We start from the raw sequence: 22,615 nt of genomic DNA, 5'->3' as shown, positions 1-22,615 counted from the left end.
AAAGAGTAAAGGAAATACAAAAGAAACATTTGCAACCATGTCAATTACAGAAGGTAATTTTTTTTCATCCCATCTCTATTTTCTTGCTCACCTCTTCTTGACACTTCTCCACTAAGACACATAATATCTGTGATGATCACCAACACAACACACTTCCATGGGTGGACTGAGACATGAAAGACTATTATACTTCCAAAACTATTATAGTGGAAGACTGTTCTGTGTAGGATACTTATGAAAAGCATCTCACCAGCATGACAGGACTTAGAAGCCGTCTGTGCTCAGAACTACAACACTAAGGACTGCAGCTTAGACAGGAGTGGGTGGGTGGCACACGTTCCCTCCAGGGCCAGCCACAAAAATCACAGAGGGATGCAAAAGTGACGCTGTTATTCTATTCTAGGGGTAAAAAGTGAATCAAATGCAAACACCAGTATTTAACTCTTGCAAGTAATAAAGTACTTAGATACACCTCACTCCTAAATTCATGCATGGCCAACAGGGTTGAGAAATACTCCTTAGCCATCATATATAACCTCCCCAGCTGGGGCCAAGGTCCAGCAGGCCTTAACACAAGCATTGCAGGGTGGGGGCGGTTTACAGGGAAAAACCCACCAAACCCAGCCATGAAAGCTGATCCCCATGGCCTGTCCAGATTTTTCAGACCTGACAAATGGCCTCGACAGAAAGGCTCCTGTTCTCTTTGCAGAAAGTTATGTGTTCAGACAAGACAGCTCCGGGATTTTGAAGAAATAAAGTGATTCTTCCAACCCCTCTCCTGCACACATACAGCTTTCCAGATGCGACAAAGTCGGGGAAACATGAATTTAAGCAATGAAAGAAAAAATAAATAACACAGCCCAAGTGGGCAAACACAGCTCAAGTCCCCATGCTTCCAGCCGACAGAGAACATGGTTAAAAGCACTAAGGCTCCTGGGACCCAACTTGGCGACCTTCCAAGAGCTATTAGTTTGCATTAACACACTGAAAGAGAAGGTCAGATAAATTAAAAGTGAGAAGGTAATTTTGAAGAAGGACGTCTTTATACTCAGCACCGGCACAGGGCATGGCTCATGGCAGCTGCCATATAAACACTCAATGAACACACCTGCAGCTGGCAGAGGTCACACCATGCTCAGATTTTTGATGTTGACACAAGATGCAAGATACCACAGAGACAAGACTTAGATTAGAAACCCTAAGGGGCACCGGGGGGCTCAGTCAGTTAAGTGTCCGACTTTGGCTCAGGTCATGATCTCACGGCTTGTGAGTTCAAGCCCCATGTTGGGCTCTGTGCTGACTGTTCAGAGCTTGGAGTCTGCTTTGGATTCTGTGTCTCCCTCTCTCTCTGCCCTACCCCCACTAGTTCTCTCCCTCTCTCTCTTTCTCTCTCTCAAAAAAAAAAAAAGAAAACAAAGACATTTAAAAAAATCTTTAAAGAAAGAAACTTTAACAAGGGTCGGGAGATCTTTACTCAATTTCAAACAAATTAGAAAGTACAATTATCTTCTGGTTATTAGGAGTGACTCTATACTTCAAAGCACTTGAGAACTTTAAAGGCAGCCTAGTAAAACTTGCATTGACAAGTACCAGATTTATTTGTGACCCAAACCTCTCAACTGTCACCCACAATGGCATCCTCCCCCAATATAAAATTATTCCCTTTCTTTTTTAAAAAGTACCTGGATTCTGGAACACATACATCTTCCTTCAGCCAAAACTATCAACTAACTGATCACCTGACACAAGGACCCTTTCTCAAACTTTGACACTCATCACAATAAACCCTCTGAGACAAAGCTCCTGGCAGTATATGCTTTCCTGATATTCACTACAATAATATCAACAAAGAAAGCCACCCCCCACCACCACCCCTCCTTTCTGGACCCAGAAGGCCGAAAGACACAAGGAGGAGGGAATAAAATGAGTACCCACTACTTTTTACATCTTTTGGCAAGGAGCAGGGCAACTACCCACCTGGATGATCACAAGTGTGAGAGAGGACATGAACCTCCCAACCCAAGTCTTATGATGACCGCTCTATGCAGTTTTCTGGACATCTCTGCTGCACATACCGGTCACTGTCTGTCCCCTGCCAAAATCAATCTGAGGGTGACTCTGCAATGACTTAGATCCCAAGCCACATGGAGCATTTGGAAAGGTGATGTTAAGTGAGGGACATCTACAATGGACCCTGAGGAGCCACACTTCTAAGGGAGGAACCAAAGGCCTCCCCTTGGGCTAGAATCACAGGGGGACTAGCATTTCAATGCTTTTGGAGGCCAGCTGGGCAGAAGGCTGGCTTAGTTATTTTTAAACTGAGAAACTGAATGGGAAGGGAGAAAATTTGAATTCCTGTGCTCTCCTGAAATGAGGTCCCTTCCAGCTCCAAGATGCTACTGAAGAACATTGCATAGGCACATACTTCTTTATGAGAATGTACATATACATACATACGTGTGAGTGTATATGTCTGCTCTATTCACACTTGGAACACAAAGCGCTTGAAATGTGCACTGCTGGGATCACAAAGCCCCTGAGCTGCTTTCCAGCACGGCTGGAGCACCCAGATGCCACTGACAGATACGGGCAGAGTCTGAGCCCCCAGTCTCCCGCCATCGCAGTCCGCCTTAACACCAGCCGGCAACTGCTCCTGTAGGTGCAAACCCCCAAAGCCCCAACCCAGGCCTGCAGACTCCTTTCTCCTAGTGATTCTGGTCACAAGTGTCCCAAACCCAGGCAAGCTGGAACAAAGGTGTAGACCAAAGGAAAAGCCAGCACCCAGCTCTGCCAGAGTGTGGGTGTCAGGCAGAGGCACTCGCTTCTCCTCTTGTCGCAGCACCTAGAAGGGGCAGAAGGGTCACCCTCTTCATCTTCCTCTATCATGGCCTTTTTCAGAACCTCTCCACTTCACTCCGACTATATTGAGTTGGTAACTGGGAGAAAACTAAAAAGGCCTCTAGAAAATGGAGTGTCACTCTAATCCTGACAAAGTTAAGGTTGCTTACCTCAGCCCTGAACAAGAACAAGAACAAGAAGAATTTGTAGGAAAGCAGAAAGTGGGGGTGGTGGTGAAAACTCATTTATTAAGTCAGATCTGTGATGGGCTTGCCCATCGCGAAAAACTGTTTTTTGTTTTATTGAATCAAAACAAGGCAGGTCTGATCCTGCGTCAAGGATCAGGATAAGGGTGATGCAGTAGCTAACACGGTGGTGGGTGGGGAGGGGGTGCTCGAGGAGTAAAACCCAGCCAAGTTGCTCAGGTCCTGATAATGAACACAGGCAGGGGCACCAGCCCCCCACTTGCCTCTCTTTAGAATGAGATCCTGCTGCTCATGCTCGAATCTGAATTGTGTTTCCAGGTGCACCGGGCCATCCCACCGAGCCCGGTACAAACCTTAGCCTTCCCCTCCCCAACTTCACAGCTCCATAAATGCCCAACCTTCCCTAAACGGGCGGCCACAGCCAGGTGCAAACAAACTGTGCCCTCCCCTGCGCGGGGCTTGGCAGTCAGAACCAGGAGCACCGGGCTCTAGACCCCGACCCCGGCATCTGAGAACCTCAAGCATCGCCTGGTTCCCGCAGAGCACCCCGCTGGCGCTCGCAACGCGGCTGGACAATGCAAGCGCCACCTCTTCCCTCTTGCGCGCGGTAGCTACGAAACCACGGCTTTGTGTGTGACAGCAAGTGTGTGCGCGAACGTCCCCGGCTCACACACCCCCTTCCACCCAGTCTGCTCCCTGCGCGAGGTCCGCGCGCTCAGCGAGTGCATAGAGAGCGGGTCCGACCGCACCGCCAGGCCTCTGGCCTCCCAGCCTCGGACCTGGCCTCGGGGAGCGAGGGATGACATCCACACCCCCGTTCCCAGCCGCGGGGGCGGTCGGCGCGAGTAGCGTCGGGAGCTGAGCAAAGGCTAGGCAGGGGCCAGGGGCACCAAAGGGCTACAGGCGGGCGCCGCGCCCCCCACCCACGCGCTCGGTCTCCCCCAACTTAGCTCGCAGCCGACCCGGAGGGGGCCGGGGCGGCTCGCGACTCGGCAGGAAGTTCCCAGGGCCGCACTGAGCATGCTCTCGGGGAGTGTGTGCGCGGGTGTGGGCTCTGCGCTCCCCGCAGCCTCTTCGGCCAGGCAGCCTGGCGGAGCGCGCGGGTGGGATCGCGGGGCCGGAGGCTGGCCCCTAGGGGTGGGGGTTTCCTCGGGCTTCCTTGGTCCCCCAGCCCGGCGGCTCCGGCCGCCGCATCCCTTCTCTTCTGGGCCTGGGGCCAACCTCCCTTCTTCCTCTCCCCTGGCCGGTGGCGGAGCCCGCCCTGCGCGCCCGGGTCCCGGGGACCCCAGCTCGGCCCACACCCGCAGCGCGACCCCACCAGCCTCCTCCGAGGTCCGAGCGCCCATCTGCCATCCCCAGCAGCTCGCCTCCGGTCCGCGCCACCAAAGCCTCCTCTGGTCACTCCTTTTCCTAAAGGGCCCTGGGGGGCCTCCTGCCTCCCCTGGGGAGGGCTGCCCCGGGCAGGTGGGCGCCTCAAGGCGCGTCCCCCGCTGCACTCCCGGGTCCCGCAGAGCGGCTGCAGCCAGGGCACCCACGCAGGCGACAGGCGGAAGCCCCTGGCCGCGCCGCCCTCGGTGCAGGCTCTCGCCGCCCGCGCTCAGCTCCCCGCGCCCTCCGTGGTCCCCTCTGCGTGCATCTCCCCGCGGGGATGGCAAGCCCGACGCGATCTCCCCGACCCAGTAGCTCTCACCTCCTTGTTGAGCAGCAGCAGTAGCAGCAGGGAGCGCCCGCCAGCCGCTGTCCCCGCGGGGCCCACGACACGGCGGGGCACGGGGTCGCGGCGCCCCGAGCCTGCGGCGCGGCTACCTGGGTTGGATCGCGCCCGGGGCCGCCGCGGCTGCCGCCGGAGCCGCAGGGCCGCCGCCGAGCGGGCCGCGGCAGGGACGGTCTACAAACTCCCAGCCCTGGCGGGGCCGCGCGCGGCGCGTCCACACACGGCTCGGACGCGGCAGAAACACTCCTCGGGGGCTTAGCCTACCAGGGCGAGGGTCTGTCCGCAGTTTCTTCCAACACCCCCCTGCCTAACCTCTCCAACTTCTCCCCGCTTCTGGGCTCTCGGCTCCTAAAGGCAAGGATTCTGGTCAGAGACGTTGGGCAAACTCCCCGCCCTCCCAGGCAGAGCGCTCAGCCAATTCGGAACGCCCCAGCTTTTCAGGGGCCGTCTGCAAACTCTCAACTCTGTGGGAGAGGACTTCTAGCAACCTTTCAATTCCGCAGCCCAAAGGGAGAAAGGAGCGAGGGAGACAGGTTAATCGTGGCCATAAATAATATTCTAGCAAGGTCGGGGTTAGTGTGCAAATGTTCATATGATGAAGCATCCTCCCGAGTGGTGCAGTCCAGGGGCTTTTAAACACTAGGGGCATTCCAGCAGTGAAGCCCAGTGAGGGAAGACTGGGGCTCACCCATTTACAGGTGCATGCAACTTTAATAAATGTCCTGAGTCTCAGTGTCCTTTGCAGAATGGGTTATAGGTAGCCTTCTGAGTCTACCACTTGGGTTTTTTTGACCTTGGACAAGTCACTTAGCCATTTGAATTCAGCCTCTTTATCTATGAGCATGATGCTGCCTCAGGAGTCTATTTTGGAGATGAAATAAAATATGCGAAAAGTATTTAGGTATACTTGGCATATAGTAGGCGCTCGATAAATGAATCCCATCTCTCTTTCTTTTTCTTCCTTCCCTCCCTGGATTCTACAAACACTCCGGATGAGCTAGCTGAACATTGTACTATTGTAAATTCAAAACGAAATAAAACACATCCCATGCCCTGAAGGTACCACAGACATTGACTGAGAAGACATATTAAATCCAACCAAACCCTGGGAGAGACAATGTTGTACAGTTGCATCGCTGAGCATTATAGATCATTGTTAAGTAGGATCTAGAATGGAAGAAGAGTGGCCTGGTGGATCACCTTGGGGTCAAAATGACAGGATTCATAACCGCAGCAAGTTTCAGGACCTGTAACTAGTCACTACATCAGGTTCAACTTCCCTTTACCTTCCCTGTGGGATTTCTCCATCTCTACTTCACTGTCCTCCTTAGGGTCTTCTGTCCTGAATTTAGATCACCCCACTCTACTGTCCACAATCCTCAACAGAGGCATTTAAAAACTGATCATGGAATTTTTAGACCCTAGAAATGACTTAGCCCCACTTTCTCATTTTGTAAGTGAGCTCTCAGGGCCACCCAAGTGGTTAGGGAAATCTTCTGACCCCAGGATCTTAGTAGAACACACCTCATGGCCTCTCTTACATTTAGCTAGCTCTCCTCTCAAGGCACATTAGGTCAGTCCTACCTTTTACTTCAAGCTCAAGTAAACAGCTCTCACATTTTTTGAATGGATGAGCCCCCAATTCTCAGCTGTCTGAAACTGTCCAGGTGATACTCAAGAGCCACAAGGAAATCTGTAAGGGCAGGACTATTCCTCTTAATAAGACCTTTTGGTGAAATCCCAGGAACGTTGCGAGGCACGTATTTTTCTCAGTCCCTTGTTAGAAAATAAGGTCTCACAGTGCTTAGGGCACTAGAAGCGAAATAGAAGAAGAGTGACATCTGGTGGCCAAGACTTTCTGGGCTTTGAATATGGATGGTACAAATTCTAAATCTAGTAGATTTGCTTCAAAGCCAAGTTCCTGCGGGTGGTTAATAACTGTACCACCGGGTTGCCTAGAGATTTCTGAAAGACATCAGTCATTTAAACATCACAGACCCACTGCTATAGAGGATATTACATACAGTGATTATTTCAGGACCTTTTAAAAAATATATGTATATATAGAGAAATAAAGTTTAAGGGTGTAATATTCATATGTACACACATTATGTGTATTTACATGATACAAATATATTTGTGTTATATATATATAGATTCTATTTATTTATATAAATAATATACTTACAATGCCTTTGAAGGAAATTAATACTATCTCAAGTATTTTTCTTATAGAGTTAATAATTACTAAAGGATACTGCTTATGAACATAAAGATACTCACTAGGATGGAGTTGTGTACTTCATCACGTCCTCTCAAGAGAGAATTCATTATAAACTTAGAGAGGAAGAAAATAACACAGTGCGATTTCAATAGTGAAAGCCCTGGCTGCTGATGGTCAAGGTCATGCTTACCGGATGAACTGTGGTTGATTTTTGGCATTTCCACCACTTGTGAACAAAGGATGTTAGGTTAAAAGAAGGAAGATGTTTGGAATTACTTCACAACAATGCAACAGTGTCTGCTGGTATTGCTAAGTCTGCTCTACTTCTTTCCATATATTCGTCCCATGTAACATACTTTAGATAATTGCTCAATTATAAATGTAGAAAACACAATTCTGTCTACACAATCAAGCCCATTGTTTCTCAGCATCTCTTACTAAGCTCTGTGTGAATTATACTGATCTCATAACAACTCATGGAGCAGATTTACTATACCCATTTTATAGAAGAAGCAGCCAAGACTTTGAAAAATTAAGTAATATGCCCACCAACAGGCACTGCTGATTAGGGCCAGCGTCAGGATTGAATCCAAAGTTTTCCAAACTCCAGAGCTCGAATCTTTCCATTACAGTATGATGCCCACCCCCAGGAAACTAAGAAGAAATGAAGATCAGGGCAGAAATCACTCTGAAGAGTACACTAAAATCTAAAGGGGATATTTAAGGTAGGAAACACAAATCACATTTCTTAACCTATTCAAGTTGTATGAAAGTTATAAGCAACAAATAACAATTGTGTACGTAAACCTTATAAAGCTGGGACTATGTGCTTCAGTCTTAAAGCAGGTCTCTGTGAAATAAAAATGTTTTGTTTTGTGTTGGTTTGTTTTTTTCCTGCTCAGGACCTGAACTATCTTTAAAAGCTTGGGATTTATGTACTATGTAATCCCTGTGGAAGTTAAAGACTCCAATGGCAAAGGTGATCAAGTTTTTGAGATGGCGCTGCTGACAGTGGTAACAATGACCAGTGCCATGGTATTGATAGTGGAAGCCGGCATGGCTCGTATACAGTGGTAGAGAAAGCAGTGTCTTCACCTTACCAGTTCTACGAAAAGATCTGAGCCGTTGTTTCTAAACGCATGTGCCCCTGAGCCCAACTCTAAGCTTTCCTTTAAATAAATTCCTCTTCTCATTAAATCAGGTAGAGTACGTTTCTGTTCCTTGTAGTTAAGTAGCCTGACTGATACAGACATTAGAATCGACAGACACAAACCCTCAGGAAAACAGAAGAAGTTATGGCTGGGTTATCTAGTTTGAATAAGACGGAGGATTGAAAGTCCAGCTGGTTGACACGGTTTTCATGCAGGCAGTTTAGGGCATGGAGTAGCAAAATGCTTTATTCAGTTAACACTGTGCTCACCTAGAATGAAGCACCCTTTGAAAACAGTTCTGGGGAAACCAAGTAGCAGCTTAGGAACACAAGAACTAAAGTGGGAGTAAAGTGGCTGTCGCTGTTGTTCTTTTTCCTGGAGTTAGCTTAGAGAAAGAGAACAATGAGCTCTGACTCCTAATTTCTCAGCTCAAACTCCTAAGTTTTCAGCTCAAAGGACATATACATGAGGGACTTCTCTGTGATTTCTAATACAGTTAAACAACCAAACAACAACAATAACAATAAAGTTTCTTTTTTCTAGCAACTAGAAGTCAAGATAGGTGAAAACTAAAAACAAAAATTGATCTTGTGGGTCACTGAATTACAAAATCACTTAAATTCACAGCCTAAACACTCTTTTATCTGAAACCAAGGACATTGATTAGAACAGAGTAGGACTCTGATGACTGAATGGAGAGACACGAGAAAATTCAGATGACTTAATCTACATCACACCCCTCTATGTGTTGGCTTCCCTTGCCAAACAAATGAAGGCAATGATGAGGTTCCTAGCATACCTCAAGAGACCAAATGAAAAGATAAACCCTGAAGAAAACTTAACCATCACATGGAGTTTTGACAGTCTGCTAACTTGTAAGAGCAAAGTCCGGGAAATACATGTGGCAAGAGATTCTGAAAATTCTAGACCAAAAAAGGAAGAAGGCAGCTTTAGATTGGGCTGACTCTATTGATATGGAAGCAGTTATCAAAATTCTAGACCCAAAGTGCTTATGTGAGCAGTTGGGGATAATATTAATCATCTGCTCAGTTGGTGCTGAAATCCAGACTTCATGGGGAGCATAAATAATAATGCTAGCTGACACACATGTAGCTCTTGCTAGGTACCAAGCACTATTTAAAATGCTTTCACATATTGGGACACCTGGGTGGCTCAGTCAGTTAAGCATCCAACTTTGGCTCAGGTCATGATGTCACAGTTCATGAGTTCAAGCCCTGCACTGGGCTCTGTGCTGTCAGCTTAGAGCCCATTTCAGATCTCTCTCTGTGCCCCTCCACCACCCTCTCTCTCAAAAATAAACACTTAAAAAATTTTAAGAAGAAAAGTTATAAAAAAGGCAATACTCTCATATATTGTTATTCAATCCTAAGAATAAGTTTGAGATACGTATTATGCCTACTTATAAAAGAGGAAACTGAGGCATTTGGAGCTTCAACTGTAAGGGTTAAATTGTAGTGTAGGGCTAACCTGTAGCCTTGAGAAATAACAGCTTTGTTTTGACACTGTAGGTTAAGAGATAACAGCCTTGTCCTATCAATCAAGGGAACAGAAGTTCAAGGAAAATCAACTGGATTAGTGTTTGATTGGATTGGGGCAAGGGCATGCCTGAACTGTTTCTACCCCCATCTGGGAACTATTTCTTTGTTCTGTTCCCAGTTGATGATAAGATGATGTGGTTGGCTATAAAAACTCTGTACCCCGGCTGTTCGAAGCCACGCTCTGGTCAAGAGTGTCCGTCCCGATTGGTAGGCCTTGCCTCTCATTGCAATAAACTTTGTTGTGACTGTCACTGGTGCCCGTAACATTCTTTTTCAGGAGTCGTGTGGATGCAACACAACAATTTCCCACATGCAGCTTATAAGTGGTGAAGCTGAGATTCAAATCAGTTAGCCTGGTTCTAGAGTCTTGGTTTTTAAGATCTATGCTGAAGTTCTTATGAAGGCAACATGCCAGAAATACCTTGATACTATGTAGGGAAAGCAATCCAACAATTTAGGGAAAATGACATAAAAGATTCAGTAGGTGTCACCTACTTATCTATTCCAATAGTATGTTCTCCAAGATGCCCCAGAAGACATATTTGTCTCAGCACTGAGAAGCCCACTGGAGAAGGGAATGCCAGCATTTTTGAAAAGCACTGCTGTGGCTTTTCTCTGGAGGCCAGACCTCACAACAGAGTTGTAGCCCTCACTCAGTTCCCAAATCTGCTGACCACCAACCAGGAGCCCCTTGAAAATAAGAGAGACTGCTCATTTCCTCAAACCCCAATGGAGAACCATCCAAAAGCCATTCCCAGTCCCATTTTCTTTACTACATGCTACTACAGTCTGGAAAGCCAGATTCTTGCATTCTCCTGTCTACAAGTACTGGGTGTTGGGGCAACCAGTGACCCAGTTCTGGCCAATGAGATCTAAGGAAAAGTGTGGTGAGGGATGCTGAAAACAATGATTTGTTTCCTTTTAATAGAGATGTAGGAGGAGATAGGTGCTCACCTTGGCCACCCTTGTACTTCTTGCCTTTGAATGAGGTCATGATGCCTGGAACTGTAGCAGCCATCATTCAAATATAGGATATAAGTCTAAGTGTTAAAGCCACTCAGGTGATCAGTACTTAATGATGAAAATAACCTGAGCTCTTGAAGAACCACGCCCAAAACCATGTGCCTCCAGGCTTCTTGTTATGTGAGGGAAACAAATCCCTCCCTACTTGTTAAGATATAATCTATCTCCCTTTTCTAACACTTGCAAACCAAAGTACTCCTCAATGATAAAGTAACTCTTGAGAAAGGATCCAAAATAACAATACAGATATGTACTATGTATCTTCATTCCAACACACAGAAGAAATCCAAAACTTGTATATATTGCTATTCTGTCTTGCCTGAAAACTTTAAAGAGGATCCATTTATATCATTTACAGCAATATATTTTTAAAAATTCCCTTTCTCGATATTCTATCCACTTTGATCACAGCCTACAAAGCTCCAGGGCATCTTGCTCCAACTCTTTTTCTCTCTCTTTTCTCCTTGTTCCTTTCCTACTGCTTCCACCTTTATGATGTAGATTTTCTGGCTTCCAACAAGCAACAATGAAAAGGGAGGAGGGGGCCTTGTAACTGCAAAATTCCTTTCAGTGACGCCCAGTGCTCCTACATCAATAATTTTTGTTCCATCACATATAATTTTTTACTTTAACTTTTTAATTGTGTTTACAGTTGCTTATAGATTTCTGTATTTCAGATCCTATTACTGACTTTCATTTTATTTAATTAATTTATTTATTTATTGAGAGAGAGAGAGAGAGAGAGAGAGACCACAAGTGGAGGAGGGGCAGAGAGGGAGAGGGAGAGAGAGTGAGTCCCAAGCAGGCTCCGTGCTGTCAGCACAGAGCCCAACACAGGCCTCGAACACACAAACCCTGAGATCATGACCTGAGCCAAAACCAACAGTTGGAAGCTTAACCAACTGAGCCACCCAGGCACCCTATCATTGACTTTCATTTTTAAAGTAAAGATGGCTTCTCTTGGAAAATGAGCTGCTTCCAGTAGAAGACCAAGTCACATTTGAGAATGTCAAATGTCCACAAAGTGCATATCTTTGAATGCACAGCCTATATTAACAGCCTATATTTAAATTATTTTTTAACATTTATTTTTGAGACAGAGAGAGACAGAGCATGAACAGGGGAGAGGCAGAGAGAGAGGGAGACACAGAATCAGAAGTAGGCTCCAGGCTCTGAGCCATCAGCCCAGAGCCCGATGCGGGGCTCAAATTCACAGACCACGAGATCGTGACCTGAGCTGAAGTTGAAAGCTCAACCAAGCCATCCAGGCGCCCCATTAACAGCCTATATTTAAATATATTTCTATATTTAGAAATAACAGCCTATATTTAAAAAATAATTCTAATGCTTAAGATGGCATTACAGTAAAACCTTGGATTGCGAGTAATTTGTTCTGTGAGTGTTCCACAAGATGAGCAAACATTTCTAATAAATTTAACTTGATAAATAAGCAATGTCTTGCAATAAGAGTAGTACTTGATACTGAATATCACATGATCACAACTGAGCCAATGGTTTTTGAAATTCTCTTTGATGTATGAGTGCTTTGGATTACAAGCATGTTTCCAGAATGAATTATGCTCACAAACCAAAGTTTTACTGTGTATGTAAAAGTGGGGGAGCTAGGCTTATTTCTACATAACATTGTGTTAATGGTCCTATATTGGTCCTATATATATATTTCAGTTGCTGTTGTAACAAATTACCACAAACATAGTGGCCTAAAATAACACAAATGTATTATCTTACAGTGCAGATCAGAAGTCCAGAATGAGTATTAATGGGCTAAAATCAAGGTGTCAACAGGAGTTGGTTCCTTCTGGATGGTCCAAGGGAGAATCTGCCCCTTGCTTCTTGTAGCTTCTAGAAGCTCTGGCACTCCTTGGCTCCTCATTGCATCACTCCAATCCCGGTTTCTGTTATCCTATCACCTTCTCCCTGCTTTGACCTTCTTGCCTCTTTTTCATAAGGACCCTTGTGATTATATTTAGGGCCCACATGGAAAATACAGGATAATCTCTTCATCTAAATAGTCTAACAATCATAGGTGCAAATTCCCTTTTGCCATTTAGAGGGTCATCCACAGGTTCCAGAGATTAAGATGTGAACATATTTAAAGGATCCTTATTCAGCTTACCACATTCTACCTTCTGGCCCCCAAAGATTCACATCCATCCCACAGCAAAATACATTTACCCCTTTCCATTATGCCCCAGATTCTCAACCTGTCACAGCATCAAACCAAAGCTCAAAATCTCTCTGAATATTATCCGTTCAAGAGTCCCAAATCACTTCATCCAAATCAAGAATGAGTAAGACTCTGGGTATGATTCATTCTGGAGCAAAATTCCTCTCCATCCATAGATTTGTGAAACCAACAAACAAGTTATTGGCTCCCCCAAATACAATGATAAGACAGACCTAGGACAATAGTTATAGACATTCCTATTCAAAAAGGAATAAAATAGAGGGAAAGAAGAAGTCATTCATCCCAAACAATTTTGAAATCCACCTGTGAAAACTATTTCAAGGGCTGTGATTAAAAACCTCTGTGGCTTTTGGTTCAAATCCCTGAGGATGGGAGTTTATCCTGAGTCATTCTTTCTTTTTCATGAAGAGTAGAACATGTTTTCACTTACGTAGTTTGATCCAACTGTTTCCTGCCTATGGAAGTTGGGGAGTCCAAGAGTGTTTTTTTTTTACTTTGTCCCCTCTGTGTCCCCTTTGGTTCAAAGTGACAACATTTCTTATATAACATCATCAAGAACCTTGTGGGTCTCCCATGTATGTTACAGAGATTCCCACCATTAGACAAAAGTCTCCTCTACAGGTTCTTCCTGGATAGGCCCATGAGATGGCTGAGGAAATCCATTAGTCACATGCTTTATCTCTTCAAGGAGCCCTCTGTGAGACAGAATATAGTGACATTTTATTTCTTCCCAGGTACTTCCAGAAGATTGCCCACCCACACACTCAGCTTCCTCTCCAGGCTTTCTTTCCTGATTGTAAGTCTCCTAATTTTGGTCTTTTTTGTAATCTGGATAGGCTGAGAATTTCCAAAATTATTAATTCCTGGTTCCATTTGCTTAACATTTCTTTTCTCAATTTATCTCTTTCCTCTTGTATTTTACTACAAACAATAAGAATCAGGTAGTTTTCATCGTCAACACTTTATTTAGAAATCTCCTCAGCTGGGGTGCCTGTGTGGCTCGGTTTGTTACGTGTCTGACTCTTGGTTTCAGCTCAGGTCAGCATCTCATGGCTCATGAGTTTGAGCCCTGTGTCAGGGTCTGTGCAAATACACAGAGCTTTCTTGGGATCCTCTCTCTCCCACTCTCTCTGCCCCTTGCCTGCTCACACATGCTCTCTCTCTCTCAAAATAAACTTAAAAAAAAAAATCTCCTCAGTGAAATATGCAAGTTCATCACTAACAAATTCTTTCCACATAAATATAGGACACAATTTAGCTAACCTTTCTACCACAAGAATCTCCTTTCTTCCATATTCCCACAACATATTTCTCATTTCCTCCTGAGCCTTTACAAGCAGTTTTTAACATCCATATCTCTACTAACAGTCTGTTCAAGGCAATCTAGTCTTTTTCAAACTTTAAATCATGCTCTCAATTCCAAAGCTACATCCACATTTTTAGGTATTTGTGACAGCAGCACCTCACATTCAGATACCAAAATCTGTACTGCTTTTCATTTGCCACCATACAAAAAAAACCCCCACAAATTTAGTGCCTTAAAAAAACATAAAAGTATTCTCTTATAGTTTGGAGGTCAGAAGTCTAAAATCAAGATGTTGGCAGGGCTACATTGCTTCTGGAGACTTTGGAGGACATTCTGTCTCCTTGCCTTTTCCAGCTTCTGGAGGCTGTCCTCAGTCCTTGGCTCGTGGCCCTGCATCACATCACCTTTTCTCCTTCTGTTTCCCATATCCTTCTTCTCTCTCTCTTTTTTTTTAATGTTTATTTATTTTTGAGAGAAAAAGAGAGCGTTAGAAGGGGAGGGGCAGAGAGAGACGGAGACACAGAATCCGAAACAAGCTCCAGGCTCTGAACTGTCAGCACAGTGCCCGATGTGGGGCTTAAACTCACAAACCGCAAGATTGTGATCTGAGACAAAGTCAGACACTCAACAGACTGAGCGACCCAGGCGCACCCCCGTCTTCTTCTTCTAATTCTGATCTTACTTCCCTCTTAGAAGGATCCGTGGTTACATTGGGTCACCCAAAAATCCAAGATAATCTCTCCATCTTAAAACCCTTACTTTAATCACATCTGAAAAGTCCTTTTGCTATATGAGGTCATATTTTCAGGTTCCAAGGATTAGGATGTGCCATTCTGCATGCATTATTCAGCCTACCACTGGCCCTAATTCTTCACCCCTCCTTGGAACCATGTCCTTTGTGGTGTCATTTTGTAGCACCCTCTCTCTGTGGGTGGGGTGTCCTCCCCGCCCTTGAACTCTGGGCCTAGCCCTGTGACTTGATTTGCCTAATAGACAGGAGGCAAAAGTGATGTTTTCAATGGGTCTTTCAAATCTCCTCCTGTCTTTTGAGCTATTTCCATTGCCCCGAGGAGTGTTTCTACGAGTCTAGTCCAGTGATCCCACAAGCTGGATGAGGGACTTTGTGGAGAAAAGCCGCCCCATGCAAACATAGCTTAGGAGCCCCCAGCTGCTCCACAAACACAAGAGTAAGCCCAGGTAAGAGCAGATAGTCTCCACAGCTAACACTCAGATCTGAGATATGGATGCTTATTGTTGAATGCCACTGAGTTTTAGGGTAGTTTATTAAACAGCAATATAATTCTTTTATTTGCACAATAATTTTAAGGCCTAAGGAAGAGCTACCAATGGCCACATTTGTTCAGAATACCTAGAGTCATGTGAATTTAGCACACACATACACACTCTTCATTTTATAGCTTATTAAACTTAATTTGTCAGGGCTTTGCTAAAACTGCTTCCAAAGAAAATGTCTGGGCTGAATCAAAGTGGACCAGAGAAAAATTGGAGAAGGCAATGATGTAAAAGAGAGGGATCATCTTTCTTGGAATGTCCTAAACAGAAGTTAAAATAATGAGGGAGACTTTCAGCCTTACTGAAAAAGTCTTCCAAAGACCAGAAAATTATCTGAAGAACGCTTTCAGGCATTTTGTGTTGATGCTCTTCTTTGTTTTACAAATTTTGGAAATTAGAAAGGGTTTCTGAAAGTATTTTTTGCAATACTGTTCAGCTGTCTTTTTAAAAAAGTTATTTATTTATTTTGATGTTCATTTTTGAGAGAGAGTCAGAGCATGAGTGGGGGAGAGGCAGAGAGAGAGGGAGACACAGAATCCAAAGCAGGCTTCAGGCTCTGAGCTGTCAGCACAGAGACCCACACGGGGGTTGAACCCACGAGTCATGAGATCATGACCTGAGCCAAAGTCAGATGCTTAACCGACTGAGCCACCCAGGCGCCCCTCAGCTGTCTTAATTATGCTGTTACTGTTATGGGTGTGTAGCAGTTGTGTGCCAACAGCCGATTGTGTGCATCTCTCACTGACTCCGTGTTCTGTGTTTTGGTGACATCAGGATGATAGCTAGAATTGAGCCATGGTGGGAGTTTTTAGATCATGGAAATCTTGCTTCAGTTATGGATGTGCGCATTGGGTCCTAATAGGAAGTGTTTTTCTTACTCCGGGTCATGGTCAAAAGCTTGGAAGGCCATGGCCCTCATAATGATTGAGTAAACTTCAACTCCCTACAGTACTAACAATCTATTTGTGTACAACATTTCTGCCCCTGGACACAGAGCTTGACACGGCAGTAAAGCAAATGGTGACACTACCCAAATTAATTTGGAAATAGGCATTTTTCTATGGATGTTTCTGCTGTGGGTGTTCAGTTTCTGCATTGCTCTTTGTCCTCCATGCAGCTGCAGGAGCTGGGGGATAGGGTGCGTGTGTGAATATTTCACCCTAATGTTTTCAGGCTACAAATTACAGTTTATGTCAGTAATGGGGAAAGAATGGGGATTTTGCTTGCATGACTTCCAAAGACAGTGGTGGTCCCTGCTGACCTTCTCTCAGTCCATGCTCCATGCCCCAGCAGTGCCATTCTTGAATGAGACGGGACAGAGCTGGCTTTGAACCATGTTAGTGGCTCTTGTCTGCAGCCAGCAGGCACTTGCACAGTGATCTAAGAAACCTCAGGCTCCAGAATAATTCACCAGCTCTCTTGGACTGGGAACTAGATGCAAATCAAGTTTGCATTGGTAATGAAGTCTGGAACAATCTCTGTGTCAGACAAGAATCTTCAAATCTACTTTTGTGTGTCTACCCTTAGGAGAAGGGTGAGATGCTGCTTTTCTTTGAATTTCTATATTTTGATGAAACACACTATGTATTTCGATAAACAAACTGAACGCTTTGATTTTTTTAAATATATATATGTATATATGTACATATATATATATATAATTTTTATTTTAGAAAGTGAGAGTGTGTGCAAGCGAGGGAGAGGGGCAAAGGGAAAGAGAGAGAGAGAGAGAAAGCATCTCAAGCAGCCTCCTCACTCAGTGCCAGAGCCCAAGATGGGGGACTCGATCCCATGACCTGAGCCAAAATCAAGAGTCAGACACTTACCCGACTGAGCCATCCAGGCGCACCCTGAACGTTTTGCTTTTGCTTCATGACTTTCTGTGCATTCCAAGCCTCAGGCATATTTAGGCCCTTGGTGCTTCTTCCTGTCCATTTCACTTGAACTCCCCATTTTCGCTGTAGCAGAAGTTTAGACAGGGGCACTGGGTAGATACTGATGTCAAGGGAAGCTTCCTGGAGCCATATAGTGCAAACCCTTATTAACACTTTGTTTCACAAAAACAGGACTTAACCCACACCCCGATCTCCAAAACCTCACTCTTTGACTTGATCAATTACTCTAGTCACTGTTGCCTAAATAGCTATGCAGAGGCAGTATCAAGTGGAGCCCTTACCCACCCCACAACTCCAAATCCAGCCCGACTGGGTCAATGAGCCTCACCTATAGGAGAATATCAGCATTGTGACAGTGCTCCCAGAGAGCAACACTTAACCAAGAAAAGTAGAAAAGAGTGACAACAACAATCAGATTTCTGGTAGTCGTTGTGGCTAACAGTACATTGCAGACACAGTTCTGGGTGTTTTACTTGTGTTAAATCACAAAAGTCCTTGGAAGCCAATGCTGTTAGTATCATTTTACAACTAAAGACAACTGAGGTTAAGTAACTTGCTCAAGATCAGAGAGGCAGTAAGAGGCAAAATCTGGTTCCAAACCCAGAGAGGTTGGCCCCAAGTCTCAGGCTCTTAGCAAGATGGCATCATGCCCCTTATTCTGTAGCCTGGGTTGTTAACTAGTGAAGGGGCCCAAAGGGCCCTCCTCACCCTGTCCTTAGCTGTCTCTCCAGCCTCACCTTTTCTCACCTAACCCTCAAGGCCCCGAAGCTCCAGCAGTTTGTGGAGGCTTTTGCACAAGCTACGTGCTTCCATGGGGCCTGTTTCAAAAGATAAATCACCTTTAAATGTTAGTGTTTGAATTATATACAGTAAAAAAAAATCTGATGATGCATCTTATAATGGATTACAATGATTGTTGTGGTATGGTGCCAAAGTCAAAGCCACTAAAGTAACAATAATAACCATCAGCTTACGTGTATTTGTTTGATGAGCCCTCACAATGTTAAATTTTACCTGAGCCCAAGGAAAACAACAATGGTTAAGAAATCCTCCTATCCTTTGGTTTTCTGAAATCCCCCACCCTTTGGAGTTTCAGAAAACAGTCGAAGGCAAAGAACCCTTCCCTCTTCCTTTATGACTTAGATCACAACAGCCTCCACTGCTCCTCACAATTCCCTTACCTACGTGGCTCTATAAAACCCCAGATCTTCTTCCTTTTCTTTGGGATTCCCCATTAAAAGACTTTCTCCTTATTGCAACAGCCTGAATCAACCCACCTCCTCCATCATCCAGTGCATTTTGTCTTTGACAGTTTGGTGCCATGACGCAGATAGGGTTGGGTTTCTCCTTCAGATGCTCACTTACTCCACCCAAGCAACCAGACCCCTGTGTTGACCCCTTGTGCTCCATTTGTGACTGGTGACTGGGGGACCCATTGGTGCGTCTGACTTCAAGTCCTGTTGCAGACTCTTGCCCGTTGACAGTACAGTAAGGAGTTTATTTTGATTCTTTTTGAGGACAGTTTTCCCCCACTATTTGAAAGTAGAGCGTTCCTATGAAATCTTTTGTAAACTGAAATGGTATAAAACAAAGAACATGTCCACTTTCCCAAAATTCGAGTTATGCCATTTTGCTTTTATGAAAGACTTACATTAGTACCTGTTTTTAGTAATGGGAAGAAATCTGAAAAGGATTTTCAGTTTTATGGAAAAAGCTGGTACTGTTCTCATGTAGGTCTTTCCTGACAGTGGAGTGGCAGAACACAAACTTGCGGGAAGCAGAGGTACCTTTACTTGCTTGATGTCTAATCCCAGCTTCATCCAGTTTTATGATCTGACCATTTGTGATTTCTGCAAATAGATTGATGGTTTATAGAGCTCTTGTCTCTGATGGGTGAGTGATGACAGATAATCTATCGTGTTACTCTTTTCCATTGTCAATTGGTCTGTTTTTAGCTCAAATCGATTAAGAATTTATACCCAATAAGAGAACAGCTCTTTGATATGAAGTTTTCTATATCTGTGTTTATGTGAAATTTAAAATTGAATCTATACACTATCTGGATTCATGTGTATATGTGTCTGTGAGTTTATAATATATTTTAAAATTCAGATGGTATTATCAAATTAGATTATAAAATCTCTTAAAAGAACTCTATTCTGATTGGCTTAAAGATAAATAAGCACTTACATGAAATGAATATTTCTAAAGTTCTCATAGGATACAGAGAGGCTATATCTTTGGGTTTGTTAACAAACATGTTTACTTTTTGCCACTTTGAGAAATTGTACTAAAGGGGGTGTGTTTTTGTTTTTGTTTAAAAAAAAAAAAAAGGGTGGGGGAGAGAGAGAAAGAGACAGCAGTTTTGTCCTAAAGTAAAATGATTGGTTGTTCCAAAATGAGAAATAGGAAGTTTTAGGATAAACCTCAATAAGTATAAAAGCTTATAGAAAGCTTGAAGGAAGGGAATTTTACTTGACATGATCAAAGTTGGCTAAGGTTTATAATTTACTTACAAGATTTTTTTAAATTTAATTGTTTTTAAATGTTTATTCATTTTTTAGAGAGAGTGAGAGAGGGTGGAGGAGGGGCAGAGAGAGAGGGAGACAATCCGAAGCAGGCTCCAGGTTCTGAGCTGTCAGCACAGAGCCTGATGCAGGGCTCAAACTCATGAACCCAGTCAGGTCATGAGATCATGACCTGAGCCAAAGTCGGTTGCCCAACCGACCAAGCCGCAACTTTGGCTCAGATCATGATCTCACGGTTCCTGAGTTTGAGCTCCATATCCAGCTCTGTGCTGACAGTGTGGAGCCTGGAACCTGCTCCAGATTCTGTATCTTCCTATCTCTCTCTCTGCTCTTCCCCCACTCGCACTCTATCTCTCTCAAAAATAAACATTAAAATTTTTTTTTCTAAATCTTTAGCGCCAATTGTACTGATGAAAACTAGAATTTGCTTTTTTCTCAATTAAAATTGTTCCAGAAACTGGTCTGGATCATCCAGCAGAAGAACCAGCACACAGAGATCTTGGAAGGCAAGAGGTTTATTTTACACTGGTGGGCCCAGAGGAGATCATTCTCCAGAGATCTGAGCCCAGAGCATCAACAGAGGGAATAATTTATAGTCTGCCATTTCCGCATTCCTCATTAGTAGTAATTTGGCTCCTGAAGCAAGCAGGGTGGGAACAAGAACCGGGAAGGGGAAGGGACGTCTTGAGGCAAGGACTGAAATTCCCTTATCAGTCCTGTCGGCCATGATACAACAGATTTTTCCCTAACAAAATGACAAGATTTTCTGAGATTATTGGTTGCTTTATCAAAGTTTATTGGTACCTTCTGTGTAATCTGCGCAGAGGACAAAGATTCTGTGTATTATAAGAATAATTTCCTGTGCTTTATGTTGACTTTGTCATGCCTGTGATTATTTGAGAACAAAGTCTTTCACTTCCGAAAGAGCTATTTTAGGTCCTTTATCATCACAGTATCTCCTATGTTTGCTTTTTAGTTCTGTTACTGTCACTTTGATTACATTGGTAGCCATGTATTATTCTCAGTAACCCATGACCTAATCTTTTTTTTTTTTTTTAATTTTTTTAACGTTTGTTTATTATTGAGAGACAGAGACCCAGAGCATGAGCAGGGGAGGGGCCAAGAGATGGAGAGACACGGAATCCAAAGCAGACTCCAGGCTCCGAGCTGTCAGCACAGAGACCAACGCCAGGCTCGAACTCACAAGCCACGAGATCATGACCTGAGCTGAAGTCGGACACTCAACCAACTGAGCCACCCAGGTGCCCCCCCCCCCACCAACTCCCACCATGACCTAATTTTAACCAGTGTTCAAATTCTCCTGACAAGTGTTGGTATTTTGCATTTCCTAAATTGAATCCTAAATGGTGTCTTTAAGTCTGTCTTTAAGATTTCCCAGAGGGTCCCCAGAAAAATCGCAAGCAATTTGTTCTTTTCCCTTATGAGAAGAGAGGTGCTGGAAATAATTAGGCTTATTTGATATGTTACCATAGATGAGATAGGCTTATTTGATATGTTACCATAGATGAGTTGTATGGAAAACATTGTCAAATCAGAAAAGATAGCTAACCTTCCCTAGGTTAAATCCGTATGGGTAAAATGTTACTAATATAAATGTTTAGAAATGATATGATGTATGGGAAGCTCCTTCATTGTCTGTGATATGCTTCTTTATTTTATTTTTTTTAATGTTTATTTGTTTTTGAGAGAGAGTGAGCAGGGGAGGGGCAGAGAGAGAAGGAGACAGAGGATCTGAAGCAGGCTCTGCTGACAGCAGAGAGCCTGATGCGGGGCTCAGACTCACAAGTCCTGAGATCATGACCTGAGCTCAAGTCAGCTGCTTAACGGACTGAGCTATCCAGGCTCCCCATCTGTGATATGCTTCTATTAACGAAAGTCTTAGTGCTACTTTGCATAATATTAAACAACAGTATACTGTTGTCATAATTTATTTTTTTAATGTTAATTTGGTAACAACTTTACTTCTTTAATTTGAATGTAGCATCCAGGCCAGTGGTTTTCAAGTGAGGATTCACATTACTTACCTACAGAATTTTATTAATATACAGATACTTAGGACCTACTCCACACTTACTGAATCTCTTTACTTGATGCTATCAGTATATTCCTGGTATATTTTAACTATGCACTTAATATTCATTGTATATTATGTCCCAGGATTATTACATGCTATATCTGATGATATTTTTCTCTTAAAGATTATGTTCATTCATTTTTAAAAGTTAGACGAAGGGGAGCCTGGGTGGCTCAGTCGGTTAAACATCTAACTCTTGATTTGGGCTCAGGTCATAGTCTCACCATTCAAGAGACTGAGCCCCGTGTCAAGCTCTGGGCTGACAGTGTGGAGCCTGCTTGAGATTCTCAATCTCTCTCTCTCTCTCTCTCTCGGTCTCTCTCTCTCAAAATGAATAAATAAAGATTGAAAAATAACAAAAGATGCAATATCTACTGTTCTTTGAAAATAGGACGAATCATCATGTTTATAGTTTATCTAAAACATGTCTTAGATTCACTTTGTTTTGCACACCACAGAAACATCTCAATTTACTTTTCAGCTACATTATTCTTATAATGAACTTTCATCAGATCTTTAATTTTTGAATTTTTTTTTAAAGTAAGCTCTGTGCCCAACATGGGACTTGAACTCA

General features: G+C 43.9%; 1 protein-coding gene across 2 annotated transcripts in view; it reads right to left on the bottom strand.

Moving 5' to 3' along the window:
• Positions 1-5,119, bottom strand: part of MGAT5 (alpha-1,6-mannosylglycoprotein 6-beta-N-acetylglucosaminyltransferase) — a 335,238-nt gene extending 330,119 nt beyond the window's left edge. For both annotated transcript variants that reach the window (XM_042994303.1, XM_042994306.1), the window contains exon 1: positions 4,735-5,119. The gene's annotated coding sequence lies outside the window, so the exon portion shown is untranslated. The remainder of the gene's footprint in view (positions 1-4,734) is intronic.
• Between the last annotated feature and the right edge of the window lie 17,496 nt (positions 5,120-22,615).

This window comes from Panthera tigris, chromosome C1, assembly GCF_018350195.1.
Source record: "Panthera tigris isolate Pti1 chromosome C1, P.tigris_Pti1_mat1.1, whole genome shotgun sequence".
Taxonomy (NCBI): Eukaryota; Metazoa; Chordata; class Mammalia; order Carnivora; family Felidae; genus Panthera; species Panthera tigris.
This window is presented reverse-complemented; position numbering and strand designations above follow the sequence as displayed.